Here is a 22766-nt window from a genome sequence, read left to right on the forward strand (position 1 = left end):
CACACGCACACCATTTTACCATGAAACATATAAATGAAAAACAGAAACCAACCTGCACAGAACCATAATAATTGATTACAAATCCCTAGAAATACTACATAACTGGTAAAAGTCTCCTTTTTGAGTTGTCTTTCTTGACACACCAACATGTCAAGCACTTTCGATAAACACATTTCACAGATGGGTTTCACAGATGGACAGACTGAGGCCTAATGTGAAGAGCAGTTATGGAAAACAGTTATGAGGAACGTCAGGTGCCCCAGTGTATTTCTCTCCCTGAGTATGCTCTTCTCAATGGCCAGAATTCAGTCGTCTTCCTCATCGTCAACTTCCAGAAACAGCATTTCCTCTGATATTTCTGACAGGTGTCTAAAACTTCTCCCAAAGACTATGTCAAATGCTGGCTGAGAAATTACCCATGGACTAGATACCTCCTATTAAATGTGTACTATGCGTGTAGGTGGGTATTTCATCTGTCACAATTATCCACCACAGTATTATAGCATACAAGTGCCCTCGAATATCCAGTTTTTATTTTTTTTCTGCCAAGGAACCAAATGAACATTCTTTTAAAAGAAATCTTCTTCAGTTCCCCTCTCTGTTCACAACACGTTTCACTACTGACTTTTATTTGCATGTGCTTAAGAATGTCACATCCATACATGCATCCAAAGTGAATTCCTGCAACTCATAAAAATATACCTGAATAGGAGGCCATGTATTTTGAAGATATAAGAAAGATGATAAATATGGCAGAAGAACTGAGATTAATTCCACTTCCCCAACTTCCCACAATGGGAGACTGGATGTTTCTGGCAGGCAATACCCAAAAAAGTTCTGTACGGCATTTTAACAACTTATGAGGATAAAGGTGATCAATTATACTGGGTAAATTTCTAACTATACTCTTGGTTACTTTTTGAAAATTTCTCCTTTTTGTCCATTGTGTTGATGGCACCACACCCACCCAGATCTTTCTGACAGGTGTCAAAACCTCTCCTATGGGATATGTCAAATATTGGCTGAGAGATTACTCATGGACCAGATCTATCCTATTAGATGTGTACTTTGTATGTAGATGGATATGTGTACAGTCAGTAGCCAAAGGGAATGGCTTCACAACTCACTGGAATTCTTACCTAAGTGAGAATTCTTACCTAATTGGTCAAAACTGTTCCCACCAACCCCTGTCTGATGGCTCACATGATGATTCTCCTAAAATTTCTAAGTTAGTACTTCCCAAGCTCTCCCTTCTTTCATTCAAATAACTCATGAAATTCAACAACTTCTAAGAAGTGTTTGCATTAGTCAATAGGTTTAGCAAATTGATTTTCTTCATCCCTAACACCCAATTTCTGCCATTTCCATCCAGGTCAAACCTCAAGTATCATTTCCACAATGAGGTCTTGCTTGGTCATCTCCTACACCATTAACTGTCACTAACTCACTGTCACATCATCTTGTTTAATTTTAATTGTAGCACTTACCATAGAAGAATTTGTCTTTCTACAGGTTTATGTTTATTCAAAGTGTGTTTTTCCCAAATATAGCTGAACTTCATGAGAGTAAGGCTTTGTCCATTTTGCTTACCACACTGTATCTGGCACATTATAGGTAGTCAAACATTTATTGAATGAAATCCAATCAAGCCTCTATACCTACATTCCAGTGCACAGTAAATTCAAAGCATAGAGGTACACATTAAGTGACACCAAAAGAAAATAATCAGGCCAATGAAGAATGTGAGTGATCCTACATGATAACTGACCTGAAATATTTAAAACGTCAACATTATGGAGAAAACAAAGTAGAATAACTATTCTAGATTAAAGGAAACCAAAGAAACAGAAAAGCAAAATGATTGGTATGAATCCTTGACTTCTGCACATGGAGGGAAAAACACATACTTAAGAAAAATGCAGATATTTGAGAAGAATTTGGATATTTTATGGTTCCTAGAATTATTTTCTTAGAAATCATAATGGCATTGTGGTAATTTAGGCAAATGTCCTTATTCTTAAGAGATCTATGCTGAATTATTAACATCTGCAACTTAAGCTTTCAAATCGGCTAGAAAATAATGTGTGTGTGTGCATTTGTGTGTGTGTGTGTGTGTGTGTTTAAAGAGAGAGAGAAAAGGAAAAATTATATGGTGTTTACTGTACTTGCCTTCTGACTTATTCACATTTTTTGTTTTTTGTTTGTTTTTGAGACGGAGTCTCGCACTGTTGCCCAGGCTGGAGTGCAATGGCACAATCCGGGCTCACTGCAACCTCCAACTCCCGGGTTCAAGCAATTCTCCTGCCTCAGCCTCCCAAGTAGCTGGGATTACAGGCACCCGCCACCACGTCCAGCTAATTTTTTGTATTTTTTTTAGTAGAGATGGGGTTTCACTATTTTGGCCAGGCTAGTCTCAAACTCCTAACCTCATTATCCGTCTGCGTCAGCCTCCCAAAGTGCTGGGATTACAAGCATGAGCCACCACGCCCGGCCTATTCACATGTTTTATTATGAATATTTTCAAAGTTGGAAAAATAACATTTCTACAAACGACTCGCTAGAAGAAAGATGGTTATTTCCTATTGATTCCAGCCTACCTAATACCCAATGTTCAGGACCCACTCTTCCTCCAATGCCTTATAAGAATGTTTATTTACACTTATTTAATAATCTGAGCCATCTGTTGTTGACTGTTAGTTGTACGTCCTTGATATCATGTGGTTCAATGATATTCCTTCACAGAATAAGAGCCCAGATACCAAGGATCATGTCAATCAGTGCATTTCTAATGCCTACAGTGTCAAGCACAGAAAGATGACAAACAAATTATTCTGGAGAACAAGTATATGTAGATCAACTACCCATTTGTGTATGAGTATCAAATAGAAATGTTGAAAATAGTCCCAGGAGAGATGGCCATGACAGGAAACGTAATTTACATTTTCAAAAGAAATAAATCTGGTTCAGTTACAAAAGGCATACCTTGAAACTTTTGTCAAGGGCCTACCACTAACATCATGGTAACTGAAAAGAGCATCTTGCAGGGCCAAATATCATATAATCCAGCCAATGAATTTCTTATTTCCTTTGACTTCTCCACATTGTCCATGAGAATGTAAGTTTTAAGAGAGCAAGAGGCCGGGCGCGGTGGCTCACGCTTGTAATCCCAGCACTTTGGGAGGCCAAGGCGGGCGAATCACGAGGTCAGGAGATCGAGACCACGGTGAAACCCCGTCTCTACTAAAAAAAATACAAAAAAAATTAGCCGGGCGTGGTGGCGGGCGCCTGTAGTCCCAGCTACTCGGAGAGGCTGAGGCAGGAGAATGGCGTGAACCCGGGAGGCGGAGCTTGCAGTGAGCCGAGATTGCGCCACTGCACTCCAGCCTGGGTGCCTGGGTGACAGAGTGAGACTCCGTCTCAAAAAAAAAAAAAAAAAGAGCAAGAGTTTGTTCATATTGTTCATATTGCTGTATTATCAGTGCCTAAAACTTATTAGATACTCAGTAAATATTTGCTGAATCAAGTAATGAATTGAATTTCTGTAAAACAATGGTTTTCCCACTTCAGCATACATCAGAGTCACCTGGAGTACTTTAAAACCATTGATTGCTGGACCCCACTCTCAGAGATTCTGATTCAGTACTTCTGGGGTGGAGCCCACCCCAGAGCCCAAGGATATGCATTTCTAACAAGCTACTAAGTGACACTAAAGTTACTGCCCTGTGGATCACCTTTTGAGAAAAACTTTTATAGAAAATAGCTCTTTGAACTTTCCCCTTGCCTCAGATAGATGCTGCTTCAGAGAAGAACACAGTGCTGCCCAGTCCTTTTGTATAAGATACTTAATGTACTAGGTTGTTTATATGACAAATAATCTGATGGCATCATAGAAACATTTAAAGTTGATTTAGACTACTCAAAATTCAGGCACTTCCCATCAATCAAACCCATTATTTACCATAGATGTTTTTTTCCTATAGATATTTTTCTTCCTAGGGAAGCTGGCATTCCATATTACCAGCTCAGCATACTACTCTTTGAGCTCATATTTGTGCATTTGGAAGAAGGCTGGGAAAATATTCACTATCTCTCTGCAGCACAATTGTTCCATGAAGCATGTCTGCCCCCAGAGAAATCAGGTGTCTCATGCACTGCACAAATTTATGTTAAAGAAAGTCTGTTTACAAGAGACGAATATGTAACCCAAATTTATCTCCCTGTGACAACTTCTGAATCTGAAAATTTCCAACTTCTCCCCTTGTGAGTTGCTTGAAATTGCTGTTTTTCAAGTCAGGAACACCTGTTTAGTGTTTTTCTCCTCGCCCTCCCTGGTAAATGGAGCCTCTAGGAAAATAGACCTGAAGGTTTTAATGAATGAGAAACACAAAGTATTGACAGATTTCAGCACATTATACCACCCTTACCCTGTCCCCCTAATGAGGTAAGATCAAAAAGGAAGAAAACAGTTGTGATATTAGGCTCTGGAGTTTGTTTTTAAACTGCTGCAATTGAGCTCGGGTTGAATATCCTTCTACTGGGTACAGTCATAAGCAATTTGCACAATGCTGTGAAATGGCATACACAGACATGACTTCGGTAACTGAACAACTAAAGGTTTGATGTTCAGCATCAGGCACCCTTCCAAATAACTTTCCATCTCAACTATATAGCACTCTAGCAATCAACACTCCACTTGTACCTTTACTGCTGGGTCGGATCTAACCACAAAACAAAAAGCAAACAATAAAAAAGCCTGTGTCACTTATTGCATCTTTTTCTAACTCAGTAGTTATTGCGTATCTAGCTTATACAAAGTACAAATCCTAAAAAACAGAAAAGGAAAACATTAATTATGGATAGTTGATATGAAATATCAGTGAAGGCTTCATAATTATATAACCTTTATTCACTGATACGTAGTTAAAAAGCACCTACTTTGTACAAGTAACTGACTAAGGTGCAAATATTTATTTGATGGTTAGTAAAGCTGCCACAGTCCCTATATATCTTTGTGAATTTTTGTCAGTGAGACAAACAAGCAGGTCAGCAAATAAATGGCTATGTAATTACAAGTTAGGAAAAGTACACCAAAAGACAAACAGAAGGCCTTTGATTCGGCCAGCATTTGCTGTGCAGCTGCAATAAGTCAGGTCCTGTGGCTTGAAAGATGCATGAATTTTGAGAACCAGATAAAGTAAAATTAAAGAAAGAAGACAGAATGGTAGTCTATGTAGAGTGAGTAACATAAGGAAATGTACAGGGTAGAAAAATCACAGGTGAGTCATCAAACTGAAATGAGATCTGAATTCTATTACAACAGCATGAGTTTTATATCCTAGCACAGAGTTCTAAAAATTGGGGTTTAAAAAATAACCAATGTATCGACATAGAAAGAACACGTCAAAAGCATCTAGTTTCATTGTTCTTTTTTCATTGACACATAATATTAGTACATATTTTGGGGTTACATGTGATATTTTGATACACGCATGCATGTGTAATGGTCAAATCAGGGTATTTAAGACATCTGTCATCTTGAACATTTACCATTTGTGTTTTAAATGTTTCACATCTTCTAGCTATTTTGAAATATGTAATACATTGTTAACTCTAGTCATCTTACTGTACTGTCAAACACTAGACCTAATTCCTTCTATCTAACTGAATGTTTGTATCCATTAACCAACCTCTCCTTCAATCCCCTTATCCCCCAGTGCTTCCCAAACTCTGGTAATTATCATTCTACTCCCTACTTCATGAGATCAATTCTTTCAGCTCCTGTATATAAGTGAGAACATGCAATATTTGTTCTCCTGTGCCTGGATTATTTCTCTTAACCTAGTAATATCCAATTTCATTCATGTTGCTGAAAATGACAGTATTTCATTACCTAAGTTTTTGAAATATAAAAATTGAAATGGCTTTTTATTTGACATATATGTCAGATGGACATGAATCACCAACGGATACATATAAGGAATCTTGAGAGAGAGGGCCATTTCTCTGAACCTGGCTTTCACTTTCAGCCCTTACATAGCCACCTTCAGAAGTTATTGATATGGGTAATTTTAATTAGTAGCGTTCTTACATACTTTAAATAATAAGATGAAGACTCATTAAGAACATCTTACGTATCACCCAGATGTTTGTTGGTTATCTGAAAGGAGCATACTTAAAGGAGTTACACAGTTGTCAAATTAAAGATGAGTTATATGTTTTACTTCTATAGAAAATATATTTCAAATTTGCAAGTATTTTCTAGGATAACAATAGATTATTCTCACATATGCCTTATCTGCCTCTTCCTGGTAAATATAAATATTTTCATATGGAGAGAATATTTAGAATATCAGTGTTTGGAAAACTTCTTTCATTTTTAAAAAAAAAATTGTTACTAAAAATGACTTAAGTATATGATGTATTCAAAAAAAAGTCACCACACTTAAATTTAGAAATGAATTTTTCTAGTCTATAGAACTCTTCTAAATGAAGAGTTTCAGATGGTTTGAAGTGTTTATTAATATGTAACACTTGAATAATTAATTTGCAAGAAAACCTCTTAATGTTAAGGAAGGCAGAAACTTAGGTGTCAAATGTCAGCCAAAAAAGAAAAAATTTTCACATAACTGGCAAAACATTCAAAATTGAGTGTCATGATTTGTTGCAGTAACAATATATTCTCTCATATGTATTTTCTGAGGGAACTTCTAAAATTATAACACAGCAAATAATTTGGACTTAACTCCAAAATATTCCATTTATTAAATCAAAATGTTAAGCTAGGATTTTTATAATATAATCAAGTATAACTTCATGATACTATCATGGAAAATATTGAATTATAAATTTAAAAATTTTAATCTTTTTTTATTATACTTTAAGTTTTAGGGTACATGTGCACAACGTGCAGGTTAGTTACATATGTAAACAAGATATTAAGAGATTAAAATTTTTGTCCTTGCGAAGAGGCTGCTAATGAAGCTTTCTGAGAAGAGATTTAACAATCTATAAGTGCCTTTATGGAGTTAGCCACCAGAGATTAGAATGTCAGAGAGATAAGAAACTAAAGGCAGAGAAGAAAGTCAAAAGTTACTGTGATGATCTTACTAAGTGGGCCTGAAATAAAAGAGTCACATAGTTATAATAAAAGAAGAAATACATATGATAGGTATTGTGGTAAGCAGAATAATGGTCCTCCAAAGGGATCCATGTCCTAAATCCTGGAATCTGTGAAGAGAGAGTGTTGCAGATGAAATTAAGGTTGCTAATAAGATGACATTAAAATAAAGAAATTATCCTGGATTTTCTTGATGGGCCCAGTGTAATGACAGGACTCCTTAAATGTGGAAGAAGAAGGCAGAAGGGTCTGTGGTAGAGTGACGTAAGGTGAGAAAGATTCAATCTCGCATTGCTGGCTTTGAAGATGGGGGCCGTGAGCCAAGGAATGCAGGTAACTTCTAGGAGAGAAAACAGGCAAGGAAAGGAATTCTTTCAGAGCTTCAAGAAGAAATGTAGCCCCAGCAACACCTTGATTTTATTTCAGCGAAACCCATTTTGGACTTATGACCTCCAGAACTACAGGACAATAAATTTGCACTGTATTGAGCCACCAGGTTTATAGTAATTTGTTATCATAGCAATAGAAAATTAATATAGATATTATGGAAGAAACACAATGCATAGCAATTAGGGGGAAGAGTGAAAAACTGAATATGACTTAGAGTTTTAAAGCTTAGGAGATTAAGGAGTGGATTTAACAATTATATAATCAGGGAAGAAAGGAGAAGAAACAGATGTACGCAGAATGCTAAAAATAACATTGTATAACCACCTAGCTCTATGTTATACATGTCTTAGATTGGGCTACTCTAACAAAAGAGTACAGACTAGGTGACTTGAACAACCAATGTTTATTTCTCATAGTTCTGGGGGCTGGGAAGTCGAAGATCAAGGTGCTGACAGATCTGGTGTCTAGAATGAGGGTGTTCTTCCTGTTATGCAGATGCCATCATCTCATTCTATCTTCCAAAGCAGAGAGAGAGGAAGCTCTAGTCTGTCTTTTTCTAAAGACACTAATCCCATCATGAAGGCAGCACTCTCATTACCTGATATGGTTTGGCTCTACGTTCCCACCCAAATGTCATCTTGAATTGTACTCCCATAATTCCCATGTATTGTGGGAGGGACCTGGAGGGAGATAATTTGAATCATAGGGGCAGTTTCCTCTATACTGTTCTTGTGATAGTGAATAAGTCTCATGAGATCTGATGGGTTTATCAGGGGTTTCCACTTTTGCTTCTTCCTCATTTTCTCTTGCTGCCACCATGTAAGAAGTGCCTTTCACCTCCTGCCATGGTTCTGAGGCCTCCCCAGCCATGTGGAACTATAAGTCCAATTAAACTTCTTTTTCTTCCCAGTCTTAGGTATGTCTTTATCAGCAGTGTGAAAATGGACTAATATAGTAATTTGGTACCAGTAGAGTGGGGCATTGCTGAACAGATACCTGAAAATGTGGAAGTGACATTGCAACTGGGTAACAGGCAAAGGTTGGAACAGTTTGGAGGGATCAGAAGAAGACAGGAAAATGTGGGAAGGTTTGGAACTTCCTAGAGATTTGTTGAATGACTTTGACAAAAATGCTGATAGTGATATGGACAATAAGGTCCAGGCTGAGATGGTCTCAGATGGAGATGAGGAACTTGTTGGGAACTGGAGCAAAGGTGACTCTTCTTATGTTTTGGCAAAGAGGCTGGTGGCATTTTACCCCTGCCCTAGAGATTTGTGGAACTTTGAACTCGAGAGAGATGATTTAAGGCGTCTGGAGAAGAAATTTCTAAGCAGTAAAGCATTCAAAATGTGACTTGGGTGCTGTTAAAAGCTTTTCATTTTAAAAGGGATACAGAACATAAAAGTTCAGAAAATTTGCAGTCTGACGATGCAGTGGAAAAGGAAAACCCATTTTTTAAGAAGAAATTCAAGCCAGCTACAGAAATTTACATAAGTAGCAAGGAGCCTAATGTTAATCCCCAAGACCATGGGGAAAATGTCTCCAGGGCTTCTCAGAGACCTTCATGGCAGCCCCTGCCATCACAGGCCCAGAGGCCCAGAAGGAAAAAGTGGTTTTCTGGGCCGGGCCCAGTGTCCCCATGCTATATGAGGCCTAAGGACTTGGTGCCCTCTGTCCAGGCTGCTCCAGCCATGGCTGAAAGAGGCCAATGTACAGCTTGGGCTATGGCTTCAGAGGGTGGAAGCCCCAGTCCTTGCCAGCTTCCCTGTGGTGTTGAGCCTACGGGTGCACAAAAGTCAAGAATTGAGGTTTGGGAACCTCCCCCTAGATTTCAGATACGTATGGAAACGCATGGATGCCCAGGCAAAAGTTTGCTGCAGGGGCAGGGCCCTTATGGAGGACCTCTGCTAGGGTTGTGCAGAAAGGAAATGTGGCATTGGAGCCCCCACACAGAGACCCTATTGGAGCACTGCCTAGTGGAGCTGTGAGATGAGGACCACAGTCCTCCAGACCCCAGAATAGTAGACCCACCGACAGCTTGCACTGCATACCTGGAAGAGCCGCAGACACTCAATGCCAGCCTATGAAAGTAGACAGTAAGGGGGCTATACCCTGCAAAGCCACAGGGGTGGAACTGCCCAAGACTATGGGAACCTACCTCTTCCATTAGCATGACCTAGATGTGAGACATGGAGTCAAAGGAGAACATTTTGGAGCTTTAAAATTTGACTGTCCCACTGGATTTTGGACTTTCATGGGCACTGTAACCCCTTTGCTTTGGCCAATTTCTCCCATTTGGAATGGGTGTATTTACCCAATACCTGTACCCTCATTGTGTCTAGGAAGTAACTAGCTTGCTTTTGATTCTACAGGCTCATAGGCAGAAGGGACTTGCCTTGTTTCAGATAAGACTTTGGACTGTGGACTTTTGGGTTAATGCTGAAATGACTTAAGACTTTGGGGGACTGTTGGGAATGCATGATTCATTTTGAGATGTGAGGACATGAGATTTGGAGGGGCTGGGGTGGGATGATATCGTTTGGCTCTATGTCCCCACCCAAATCTCATCTTGAATTGTACTCCCATAATTCCCGCATGTTGTGGGAGGGATCCAATGGGAGATAATTTGAATCATGGGGGCAGTTTCTCCCATACTGTTCTTTTTATAGTGAGTAAGTCTCATGAGATTTGATGGGTTTATCAGGGGTTTCCACTATTGCTTCTTCCTCATTTTCTCTTGCCGCCACCATGTAAGAAGTGCCTTTCAACTCCTGCCATGGTTCTGAGGCCTCCCCAGCCATGTGGAACTGTAAGTCCAATTAAACCTCTTTTTCTCAGTCCCAGGTAAGTCTTTATCAGAAGTATGAAAATTCACTAATACATTACCTCATACAAACTTAATTACTTCCAAAAGGCCTTATCCCCTAATACTATTACAATAGGGGTCAGAGTTTCAGCATATAAATTCTGGGCGGACACATTTAGTCCATAGCAATATCCTTAATACATATTAATCAATTATAATTTAAAAAGTTCACCACTTCAGTGAAACTTTCAATAAGTAACGTCATAGTAAACTTTTGTAATTAAATATTAATTATTAAAATTGGGAAAGATGTAAAAGAAAGCATATGCTTGACCAGTGATCAAATGCTATTGTACACTGAAACCCATAATAAATATAATTTTAGTGTCATGGAAAAAAACACAGAGCTAACATCTTTTCATTGTTTCTGTCTTGGGTTTTGTTTTTCTCCTGCCTATGATGTATCGTTTCTGTAAATGACAAAATGCTTCTGCACCTAAATCTAATGCACTCATATCAAGATATTGCTTTGGAATAGAAACAAGAAATTATTAAGAGGGATGAAATGGATGAGTCTAATAAATGTACAACAGATTCCTTTTTTCTACTCTTCATGTCATGTCTTTTGAACTACTCCTCCAACCATGGTCTGATCAGAGGGTTGGTGAAGACTGGATGCTATTGGAACTCAATAAACAAGTGCAACTTTGGATTAGATAATGGAGCAACACCTAGGGTTTTTAGATGCTGACAGAGCACTTGCTGTTGAATGACTATAGACTTAAGGAGGGAACCAAAATAAACCATCACTGTGTTGTAGAACTCTCCATTTTACTTCTTATCTGGAAAATCTGGCTAATGTTCAACCCAAATATTCTCTATATACTAGATAGCACTTTGGCAAGATCCTATAATCCCACTTCTAGGACTCTGTATTATAGAACTAACCAGACATATGTATGTGTGTATAAATCACAATAATTTCTACAAACGTTCATTTGATTTGTTCTTTCCGTATTTCCTCACCCTCCCCAAGTAACAAGCTAGTGGCCAAACTGTTGTTTGCTTCTTCAACTTATTTTCTAGCACAAAAAACAAAAGAGGCACATCTAGAGTTTTTTCTATAAATGATAGGTCATAGAAGACATAATGGTGGGTATGGGAAGGGACAGAGAGGAAAAAATTAAAGGCAAATAAGTAAGAGATATTTTCTCAGACCAGAGTGAGTCCTTGGTTAATATATGCACATCTCAGGTTTTAACCATCCACAGAACCCTAGCTGGGTTTTCAGCTCCAGCTCTGCCACTGACATGGCAGATAAACTTAGTTAATCCCTATTCCAAGAGCTGGGGATTTAGCAGGGAATAAGACAGATAAGGCCCTATCTCATGGAGCTTATATCGCTATCAAAAATAAAATAAAATAAGCAGCTCATTCTGCCCCAACAATGATGTTACCCAAAACTAGGAGAAAAATCAGTCAAGAAAAAAAAAAAAACTTTCAGCAGTGACACAGATAATGGAGCTAGTAGACACATATTTGTCAGCTAGTATAACTATGTTCAAATAGTTAAAGGAAGCCATAAACATAATGAGAAGAGACACAGATGATATAAGGTCAAATGGAAGTTCTAACATGAAAAATAAAATACCTAAAGTGAAAAATTCATTGGAAAGACTTAACAGCAGATTCACTTTGCAAAACAAAGTGAACTTGAATATATAGCAAAAAATACATCAAAATAAAGCACAGAGGAAAAAGTAATAACATAAACAGTCACAATAGACTATAGGAAACTATTAAGCAGAAGAATGGTGTCAGGGACAGAAAAAGTATTTGAAGAAACAATGGTCAAACTTGGGCCAAATTTGATGAAAACTCGGAACCCACAGACCGCAAAAGGTCCAGAAACCTCAAGGAAAACACAAATAAAACTATAACAGTGCATATGATAATCAAACTGCTGAAAAACAGTGATAAAGAGAAAATATTTAAAGCAGCCAGAGAAAAATAATCCAAGTTACATATATAGAAGGGAAAAACGTATGCATTTTCAAAGACTTCTCATCAGAAACTATGCCATGTGAAAGACAATGGAATGACATATTTAAGAAAAATAAAATATATCCTTTCCATGTTTAGTGCTTCCTTCAGGAGCTCTTTTAGGGCAGGCCTGGAGGTGACAAAATCTCTCAGCATTTGCTTGTCTTTAAAGTATTTTATTTCTCCTTCACTTATGAAGCTTAGTTTGGCTGGATATGAAATTCTGGGTTGAAAATTCTTTTCTTTAAGAATGTTGAATATTGGCCCCCGCTCTCTTCTGGCTTATAGAGTTTCTGCCGAGAGATGAGCTGTTAGTCTGATGGGCTTCCCCTTGTGGGTAACCAGACCTTTCTCTCTGGCTGCCCTTAATATTTTTTTCTTCATTTCAACTTTGGTGAATCTGACAATTATGTGTCTTGGAGCTGCTGTTCTCGAGGAGTATCTTTGTGGTGTTCTCTGTATTTCCTGAATTTCAATGTTGGCCTGCCTTGCTAGGTTGGGGAAGTTCTCCTGGATAATATCCTGCAGAGTGTTTTTCAACTTGGTTCCATTCTCTCCATCGCTTTCAGGTACACCAATCAGACGTAGATTTGGTCTTTTCACATAGTCCCATATTTCTTGGAGGCATTCATTTCTTTTTATTCTTTTTTTCTCTAAACTTCTCTTCTTGCTTCATTTCACTCATTTGATCTTCAATCACTGATACCCCTTCTTCCAGTTGATCAAATCGGCTACTGAGGCTTGTGCATGAGTCAAGTAGTTCTCATGCCATGGTTTTCAGCTCCATCAGGTCCTTTAAGGACTTCTCTGCATTGGTTATTCTAGATAGCCATTTGTCTAATCTTTTTTTCAAGGTTTTTAACTTCTTTGCAATGGGTTCAAACTTTCTCTTTTAGCGTGGAGAAGTTTGATCATCTGAGGCCTTCTTCTCTCAACTCGTCAAAGTCATTCTCCGTCCACCTTTGTTCCGTTGCTGGTGAGGAGCTGCATTCTTTGGAGGGGGAGAGATGCTCTGACTTTTAGAATTTTCAGTTTTTCTGCTCTGTTTTTTCTCCATCTTTGTGGTTTTACCTACCTTTGGTCTTTGATGATGGTGACATATAGATGGGGTTTTGGTGTGGATGTCCTTTCTGTTTGTTAGATTTCCTTTTAACAGTCAGGACCCTCAGCTGCAGGTCTGTTGGAGTTTGCTGGAGGTCCACTCCAGATGCTGTTTGCCTGGGTATCAGCCGCGGGGGATGCAGAACAGCAAATATTGCTGAACAGAAAATGTTGCTGCCTGATCATTCCTCTGGAGGTTTTGTCTCAGAGGGGTACCCGGCCGTGTGAGGTGTCAGTCTGCCCCTACTGGGGGGTGCCTCCCAGATAGGCTACTCGGGGATCAGGGACCCACTTGAGGAGGCAGTCTGTCTGTTCTCAGATCTCAAACTCCATGCTGGGAGAACCACTACTCTCTTCAAAGCTGTCAGACAGGGACATTTAAGTCTGCAGAGGTTTCCACTACCTTTTGTTTGGCTATGCCCTGCCCCCAGAGGTGGAGTGTATAGAGGCAGGCAGGCCTCCTTGAGCTGCTGTAGGCTCCACCCAGTTTGAGATTCCCAGCCGCTTTGTTGACCTACTCAAGCCTCGTCAATGGTGGGCACCCCTCCCCCAGCCTCACTGCTGCGTTGCAGTTCAATCTCAGACTGCTGGGCTAGCAATGAGCGAGGCTCCGTGGACGTAGGACCCTCCAAGCCAGGTGTGGGATATAATCTCCTGGTGTGCCATTTGCTAAGACCATTGGAAAAGCGCAGTATAAGGGTAGGAGTGACCCAATTTTCCAGGTGCCATCTATCACAGCTTTGCTTGGCTATGAAAGGCAATTCCCTGACCCCTTGTGCTTCCCGGATGAGGTGATGCCTTGTGCTGCTTCAGCTCATGCCAAAGGAACAACCGGTACCACCCACTGCAAAAACATGCCAAATTGTAAAGACCATTGAAGCCAGGAAGAAACTGTATCAACTAACGAGCAAAATAACCAGCTAACATCATAATAACAGGATCAAATTCACACATAACAGTATTGATCTTGAATGTAAATGGGCCATATGCTCCAATTAAAAGACACAGACTGGAAAAATTGGATAAAGAGTCAAGACCCATCAGTGTGCTGTATTCAGGAAACCCATCTCACGTGCAGAGACACACATAGGCTCAAGATAACGGCATGGAGGAAGATCTACCAAGCAAACAGAAAAGCAAAAACGGCAGGGGTTGCAATCCTAGTCTCGGATAAAACAGACTTTAAACCAACAAAGATCAAAAGAGACAAAGAAGGCCATTATGTAATGGCAAAGGGATCAATTCAACAAAATGAGCTAACTATCCTAAATACATATGCACCCAATACAGGAGCACCCAGATTCATAAAGCAAGTCCTTAGAAACCTACAAAGAGACTTAGACTCCCACACAAAAATCATGGGAGATTTTGACACCCCACTGTCAACATTAGACAGATCAATGAGACAGAAAGTAAACAAGGATACCCAGGAATTGAACTCAGCTCTGCACCAAGTGGACCTAATAGACATCTACAGGACTCTCCACCCCAAATCAACAGAATATACATTCTTCTCAGCACCACACCACACCTATTCCAAAATTGACCACATAGTTGGAAGTAAAGCACTCCTCAGCAAATGTAAAAGAACAGAAATTATAACAAACTGTCTCTCAGACCACAGTGCAATCAAACTAGAACTCAGGATTAAGAAACTCACTCAAAACTGCTCAACTACATGGAAACTGAACAACCTGCTCCTGAATGATTACTGGGTACATAATGGAATGAAGGCAGAAATAAAGATGTTCTTTGAAACCAATGAGAACAAAGACACAACATACCAGAATCTCTGGGACACATTCAAAGCAGTGTGTAGAGGGAAATTTATAGCACTAAATGCCCATAAGAGAAAGCAGGAAAGATCCAAAATTGACACCCTAACATCACAATTAAAAGAACTAGAAAAGCAAGAGCAAACACATTCAAAAGCTAGCAGAAGGCAAGAAATAACTAAAATCAGAGCAGAACTGAAGGAAATAGAGACACAAAAAACCCTTCAAAAAATTAATGAATCCAGGAGCTGGTTTTTTGAAAAGATTAACAAAATTGATAGACCACTAGCAAGACTAATAAAGAAGAAAAGAGAGAAGACTCAAATAGACGTAATAAAAAATGATAAAGGGGATATCACCACCGATCCCACAGAAATATAATCTACCATCAGAGAATACTACAAACACCTCTATGCAAATAAACTAGAAAATCTAGAAGAAATGGATAAATTCCTCGACACATACACCCTCCCAAGACTAAACCAGGAAGAAGTTGAATTTCTGAATAGACCAATAACAGACTCTGAAATTGTGGCAATAATCAATAGCTTACCAACCAAAAAGAGTCCAGGACCTGATGGATTCACAGCCGAATTCTACCAGAGGTACAAGGAGGAACTGGTACCATTCCTTCTGAAACTATTCCAATCAATAGAAAAAGAGGGAATGTTCCCTAACACATTTTATGAGGCCAGCATCATCCTGATACCAAAGCCTGGCAGAGACACAACCAAAAAAGAGAATTTTAGACCAATATCCTTAATGAACATTGATGCAAAAATCCTCAGTAAAATACTGGCAAACCGAATCCAGCAGCACATCAAAAAGCTTATCCACCATGATCAAGCGGGCTTCATCCCTGGGATGCAAGGCTGGTTCAACAAACGCAAATCAATAAATGTAATCCAGCATATAAACAGAATCAGAGACAAAAACCACAAGATTATCTCAATAGATGCAGAAAAGGCCTCTGACAAAATTCAACAACCCTTCATGCTAAAAACTCTCAATAAATTAGGTATTGATGGGATGTATCTCAAAATAATAAGAGCTATCTATGACAAACCCACAGCCAATATCATACTGAATGGGCAAAAACTGGAAGCATTCCCTTTGAAAACTGGCACAAGACAGGGATGCCCTCTCTCACCACTCCTATTCAACATAGTGTTGGAAGTTCTGGCCAGGGCAATCAAGCAGGATAAAGAAATAAAGGGTATTCAATTAGGAAAAGAGGAAGTCAGGTTGTCCCTGTTTGCAGATGACATGATTCTATATGTAGAAAACCCCGTCGTCTCAGCCCCAAATCCCCTTAGGCTGATAAGCAACTTCTGCAAAGTCTCAGGATACAAAATCAATGGGCAAAAATCACAAGCATTCTTATACACCAGTAACAGACAAACAGAGAGCCATATCATGAGTGAACTTCCATCCACAATTGCTTCAAAGAGAATAAAATACCTAGGAATCCAACTCACAAGGGATGTGAAGGACCTCTTCAAGGAGAACTACAAACCACTGCTCAACGAAATAAAAGAGGACACAAACAAATGGAAGAACACTCCATGCTCATGGGTTGGAAGAATCAATATCGTGAAAATGGCCATACTGCCCAAGGTAATTTATAGATTCAATGCCATCCCCATCAAGCTACCAATGACTTTCTTCACAGAATTGGAAAAAACTACTTTAAAGTTCATATGGAACCAAAAAAGAGCCTGCATTGCCAAGACAATCCTAAGCCAAAAGAACAAAGCTGGAGGCATCACGCTACCTGACTTCAAACTATACTACAAGGCTACAGTAACCAAAACAGCATGGTACTGGTACCAAAACAGAGATAGAGACCAATGGAACAGAAGAGAGCCCTCAGAAATAATTCCACACATCTGCAACTATCTGATCTTTGACAAACCTGACAAAAACAAGAAATGGGGAAAGGATTCCCTATTTAACAAATGGTGCTGGGAAAACTGGCTAGCCATATGTAGAAAGCTGAAACTGGATCCCTTCCTTACACCTTATACAAAAATTAATTCAAGATGGTTTAATTGTTAGATTAATGTTAGACCTAAAACCATAAAAACCCTAGAAGAAAACCTAGGCAATACCATTCAGGACATAGGCATGGGCAAGGTCTTCATGCCTAAAACACTAAAAGCAATGGCAACAAAAGCCAAAATTGAAAAATGGGATCTAATTAAACTAAAGAGCTCTGCACAGCAAAAGAAACTACCATCGAAGTGAACAGGCAACTTACAGAATGGGAGAAAATTTTTGCAATCTACTCATCTGACAAAGGGCTAATATCCAGAATCTATAATGAACTCAAACAAATTTACAAGAAAAAAACAAACAACCCCATCAAAAAGTGGGAAAAGGATATCAACAGACACTTCTCAAAAGAAGACATTTATGCAGCCAACAGACACATGAAAAAATGCTCATCATCACTGGCCATCAGAGAAATGCAAATCAAAAGCACAATGAGATACCATCCCACACCAGTTAGAATGGCCATCATTAAAAAGTCAGGAAACAACAGGTGCTGGAGAGGATGTGGAGAAATAGGAACACTTTTACACTGTTGGTGGGACTGTAAACTAGTTCAACCATTGTGGAAGACAGTGTGGCGATTCCTCAGGGATCTAGAACTAGAGATACCATTTGACCCAGCCATCCCATTACTGGGTACATACCTAAAGGAATATAAATCATGCTGCTATAAAGACACATGCACACATATGTTTACTGTGACACTACTGACAATAGCAAAGACTTGGAACCAACCCAAATGTCCAACAATGATAGACTGGATTAAGAAAATGTGGCACATATACACCATGGAATACTATGCAGCCATAAAAAATGATGAGTTCATGTCCTTTGTAGGGACATGGATGAAGCCAGAAACCATCATTCTCAGCAAACTATCACAAGGACACAAAACCAAACACCGTATGTTCTCACCCATAGGTGGGAATTGAACAATGAGAACACATGGACACAGGAAGAGGAACATCACACACTGGGGCCTGTTGTGGGGTAGGGGCAGGGGGAGGGATAGCATTAGGAGACACACCTAATGTAAATGACGAGTTAATGGGTGCAGCACACCAACAAGGCACATGCATACATATGAAACAAACCTGCACATTGTGCACATGTACCCTAGAACTTAAAGTATAATAAATATATATATATAAATAAAAAATATCATTTAGTAAACCCATAATTTGCCCTAAATAATAGATCTAGTCAATGAACATCTAGTCTGTTAACATCACAAAACAGACGATTTACATCATTTGTCTCCTAATGAAAGAACACAAAATAACCTAATACATATTTTGACCAAAAATAATAAAATAAAATAACGTGAATCAGATCAAACCTCTAGATGCAAAAAAATGAGTTTATAAGAAATACAGGGTAAGCTGTGCACAGTGAGTGGCTCATGCCTGTAATCCCAGCAATTTGGGAGGCCGAGGAAGCTGGATCACCTGAGGTCAGGAGTTTGAGATCAGCCTGGCCAGCATGGCAAAACCCCATCTCTACTAAAAATACAAAAATTAGCCAGGCATGGTGGTGGATGCCTGTAATCCCAGCTACTTGTGAGGCTGAGTCAGAAGAATCGCTTGAACCCAGGAGGCAGAGGTTGCAGTGAGCCGAGATAATGCCACTGCACTCCAGTCTGGGTGAGAGTGAGACTCGGTCTCAAAAAAAAAAAAAAAAAAAAAATACAGGGTATAGAGGAGCATATTAAATAACAAGTGGTCACAATTAGCAAACTTCAGAATAAGGGAAATACTATAGAACAAACAACGTAGGTTACATTGTTTCTTAACCAAATAAATTGTTAGAAGATTAAAAAGAAACTTAAGAAATATAGCAGTTAAATTCCATGTGTAGATTTTATTTCTATTCTAGTTTTAACAGACTGTAATTTTTTAAAAGTTGCACTAAGTGGATATTTGATAATATTAGGGAATCAGAGATCCATAATGAAATATTTATGGTATTTGCAAATGTGTTTGGGGAGGAGGTGAAGAATATGTAAAGGTATAAATGGAACCAGGGTGGCCATTTGTTTATTTTTTACTATAGCTGGGTAAAGCGCATATAAGGGGTTCATTTCTCTCTACTCTTATTGATACATTTACAGAACAAAAAAATTAAGAAAATAAAACTAAAAAAGTATAGTTTTTATTTTTGTAAGCTTATGGAATGAAATGTATATTCTCTGTACGTACAGATGTGTTTTTTTAGTGCTATAGAATTTAAATGGGAGGAAGGGGAATAAGGATATAAAAATGTATGTAGCATAATCTCAATTAGTTTTTAAATGTATTGTTCTATTTTTATATACATATAAATGAGAGAGGGAGAGAAGGGAGAGGCAGAAACAAGCAAGCATGTAAAAATGTTAGCTGGAATTCCTTCTAAGCAATAATGAGTAATTTTAACTTCATGAAAATTTTCTTTTTAAGTTTTCCACATGATTTATGACGACAATAAAAAACTATAAATTATTTAAAATACAGAACAAAAACAAACGTATCCAAAATCAAACTTATAAAGTAGAATATTAAGTCTGTCCTTTACTTTGGAGTTCATGAATAAAGTGACAATTTAAAAATAGTGAGTCACAATACCTACACATCTGCTATGATATCTTCCCGAGGCACGTTTGGTCCTTTCCTTCCTTGTTTTCTGAAAGTACATGGTATATGTCTCTTTTTCTAGTGCTTATCTATGCCATTATACTATCATTTTTAAGTGCCTCTCACTCTTGTCTTGTCTAAATGTAAAATCTTACAGACATCTTATTCTCCTTTGTATCTCAGCACTGACACACAGCAGCAGTGTTAATGACAAGATTATCGGAGGAGTTACTAAAGTGCTGTCAAAAAAAATAGTATAAAATTAACAGAAACTAGAGAAAACAGTATTAAAACAAAGATTCTCTTTACACCAGAAGACATTTTGATGAGAAATAATCCATTGTTCATTTATTTAAACAAATATTAAGTTTCAATCTTGTGTTAGGTAGTAAAAGAAATGAAAAACAAAACAAAAATCATATTAACTGCCCCCAAGAAGATCAGAATCACGTAAGAAAAAAGAGAGATTCATAAATAACTGCAATAACATAATAGGAGAAATGGAGGCATAAGTGGTACAAAAGTCCATCATGGAAGAGTAAAGAATATTTACATCCCACAGATCACAGAGGAAAAACTCTGTGGAGAAGACAGCATTGGCATATTGTCTTGGAAAATGGCTGGTAAAAAACACATGGGCAAAGAATCACCTGAGTAAAAAAAAAGTAGACATACACATACTTTGGCATTGTCACTAAAAACGAAAAAGGCAGAAACTGACTAGATGGAATCAGAGGCTTATAATTACAATGATTATTAACGAAAAGCCAACAACTGGTCAGATATTCATAAATTTTTTCCAGTAAATGTTTATTAAAAGATCCTGAGCACCAAGCACCATGTCCATCACCATTGTGACCCTAGCTCTGTTCGCCTGTCCACCTCAAACAGTTGTCGCCCCCAGCACACGGGCAACGTGTTAGTCTTCTATTGTTGTTCATTCCTCACTCCTCTCTCCCACCTCCCTTTCATCCCCATCCAACTCTTCCATCAAAGCTCCTTTTGAAGGTCACATTTTCAGGCCAATTACTGCCTTCGGCCACCCTCCCTGGTGCTTTGGGGGTGTGTGCACCCACCATCGCGCCCCATCACCACTGTCACTGCTGTTTCACGTTACACTGTAACTGCCTTATGTGTTTCCTCCCTGACCCCATGACGGTCGTCACCTTCAAAGAGCTTTCTGCTCAACATGTGGGGAAGAAGGGAGTAAAAGAAGGAAAGGGGGACATAAAGAAAAAATCCTTCTCACGCAACATGCAGTTCTGCCTCTGCATTATTGGCCTGGTCATCATCATAGCCCGTAGAGCTGAGAAGAGTTTTGTAGTTGAAAACACTCGAGATTCCATCTGCTAAACTTTCCTACCAGACCCACTTGCTGTTAATAACAACATTCCTGTCAACTATTAAATCATTATTGACTTTTTGTGGATACATGATGGATTAATCGCTGATCTCAAATGGGAATGAGAATGGTGTCCTTGATTAGTATCTAACTGTAGATGCTGAAAACAGATTTGCTTTTCTTCTGTTTGAAAGAATGTGCAGGGGAGGAGGATAGAGAGGTAGGGGAGGGAAGCCATCTGTAAGCATCCCTTCCGGACCGGACGTTTCTCTTTCAGAACCCCACCCACAACAAATCTCAATAGACATGAGAACAATTTTCACCAAGGCAATCGGGTCATTGGTACTGAGTTTCTCTTTACATCAAGGGTATCCTAATGGCATTTTGTTGTTTTTGTTGTTGTTTTTCACAAAGGAAGACAGAATATCTATTTCATTTTCTCCAAAAGATTTACATCTTGGCCAGTGTCAGATTACTTTTCGCTGTCGCTGTCATGCTTGGCTACCTTCATGCTGTTGACTTAATAAATCAAACTTACCTGAATGTCCCCAAATGTGGCCAGGAAGGAGAGTCTGATTCTTTTTTTAATAAGCACACACTGACCAATCATTTAGACTCCTCTGCACTTCTAGAGCTAAGGAGACATTCCCATTACCTCATAATGTCCCCTATTAGTTCTCTCTGGTTTTATTAAAACCTTTTCTCTTTCATTAAAATAAAAAGCCTCTGAAAAACTACAGTTACAGATTTTCTGCAACCCGCAATTTATGGCTGCTACTTGCAACCTTCAAAAGCTTTTAAAAATAGTATCGGCTCTATTATTCTACATTATGGTAATTGTAGTAAAGATTTAAGGGGCACTTTAAGACTTTTTAGCTCTACAGTATATTTCTGTTCCAATTTCTTGCTTAGGCATTTGGGAAAGAAGCCTTATTTAAAAGCTTTACCCTCTGCCCCCTGATATACAGCTTCCCTCTTAACTACAGTAGCTAGACCTCACCACACAATTAGGGAAGCTAGGTCTCCAATTAAAGCTCAGCAAAACATGGGGCAGAGCACATCTTTTCAGAAGCCCCTTCCATTTATATGCACCTGACAATAATCAAAATTTTTCTCGTGTGCTAGGTACCTTTGACCCCTTCGTTATGCTTCACATTCCCTTGTTAACTCTCCACCCCTCCTTTGCTCCCATAGGAAATCAGTGCAGATAATCACAAGATTAAATAACTCTAATGCCACTGCTAAAATGTTCAAAGCCATTAATATAACAAATGCCCACAGAGCCACAGGGATTTATGTAGTATTGAAATTAAACTGACCTCACCTTATCTTCGACATAGATCTGTTCTTCCTAGTTAACCTGTGTTTTCCTCTTGTTGCCCAGTCTAGGATGGTTACAATTCAAAACAACCAAGGAAACAGCTAATGGAATTTCCACAACTGTGAGCATGCATAAATCCCAATCTGGCATTGTCCTTTGTATTCAATGCGCCAAATGGGATGAGTATTTTAAACACAATTCCCTCCA

At 38.8% G+C, this 22766-nt stretch overlaps 1 pseudogene; it reads left to right on the forward strand.

The window, feature by feature from the left end:
- Positions 1-21048: 21048 nt before the first annotated feature.
- The window catches only part of LOC100603320, a 72400-nt pseudogene continuing 70682 nt past the window's right edge, over positions 21049-22766 (forward strand).

Source organism: Nomascus leucogenys, chromosome 2 (genome assembly GCF_006542625.1).
Source record: "Nomascus leucogenys isolate Asia chromosome 2, Asia_NLE_v1, whole genome shotgun sequence".
NCBI lineage: Eukaryota > Metazoa > Chordata > Mammalia > Primates > Hylobatidae > Nomascus > Nomascus leucogenys.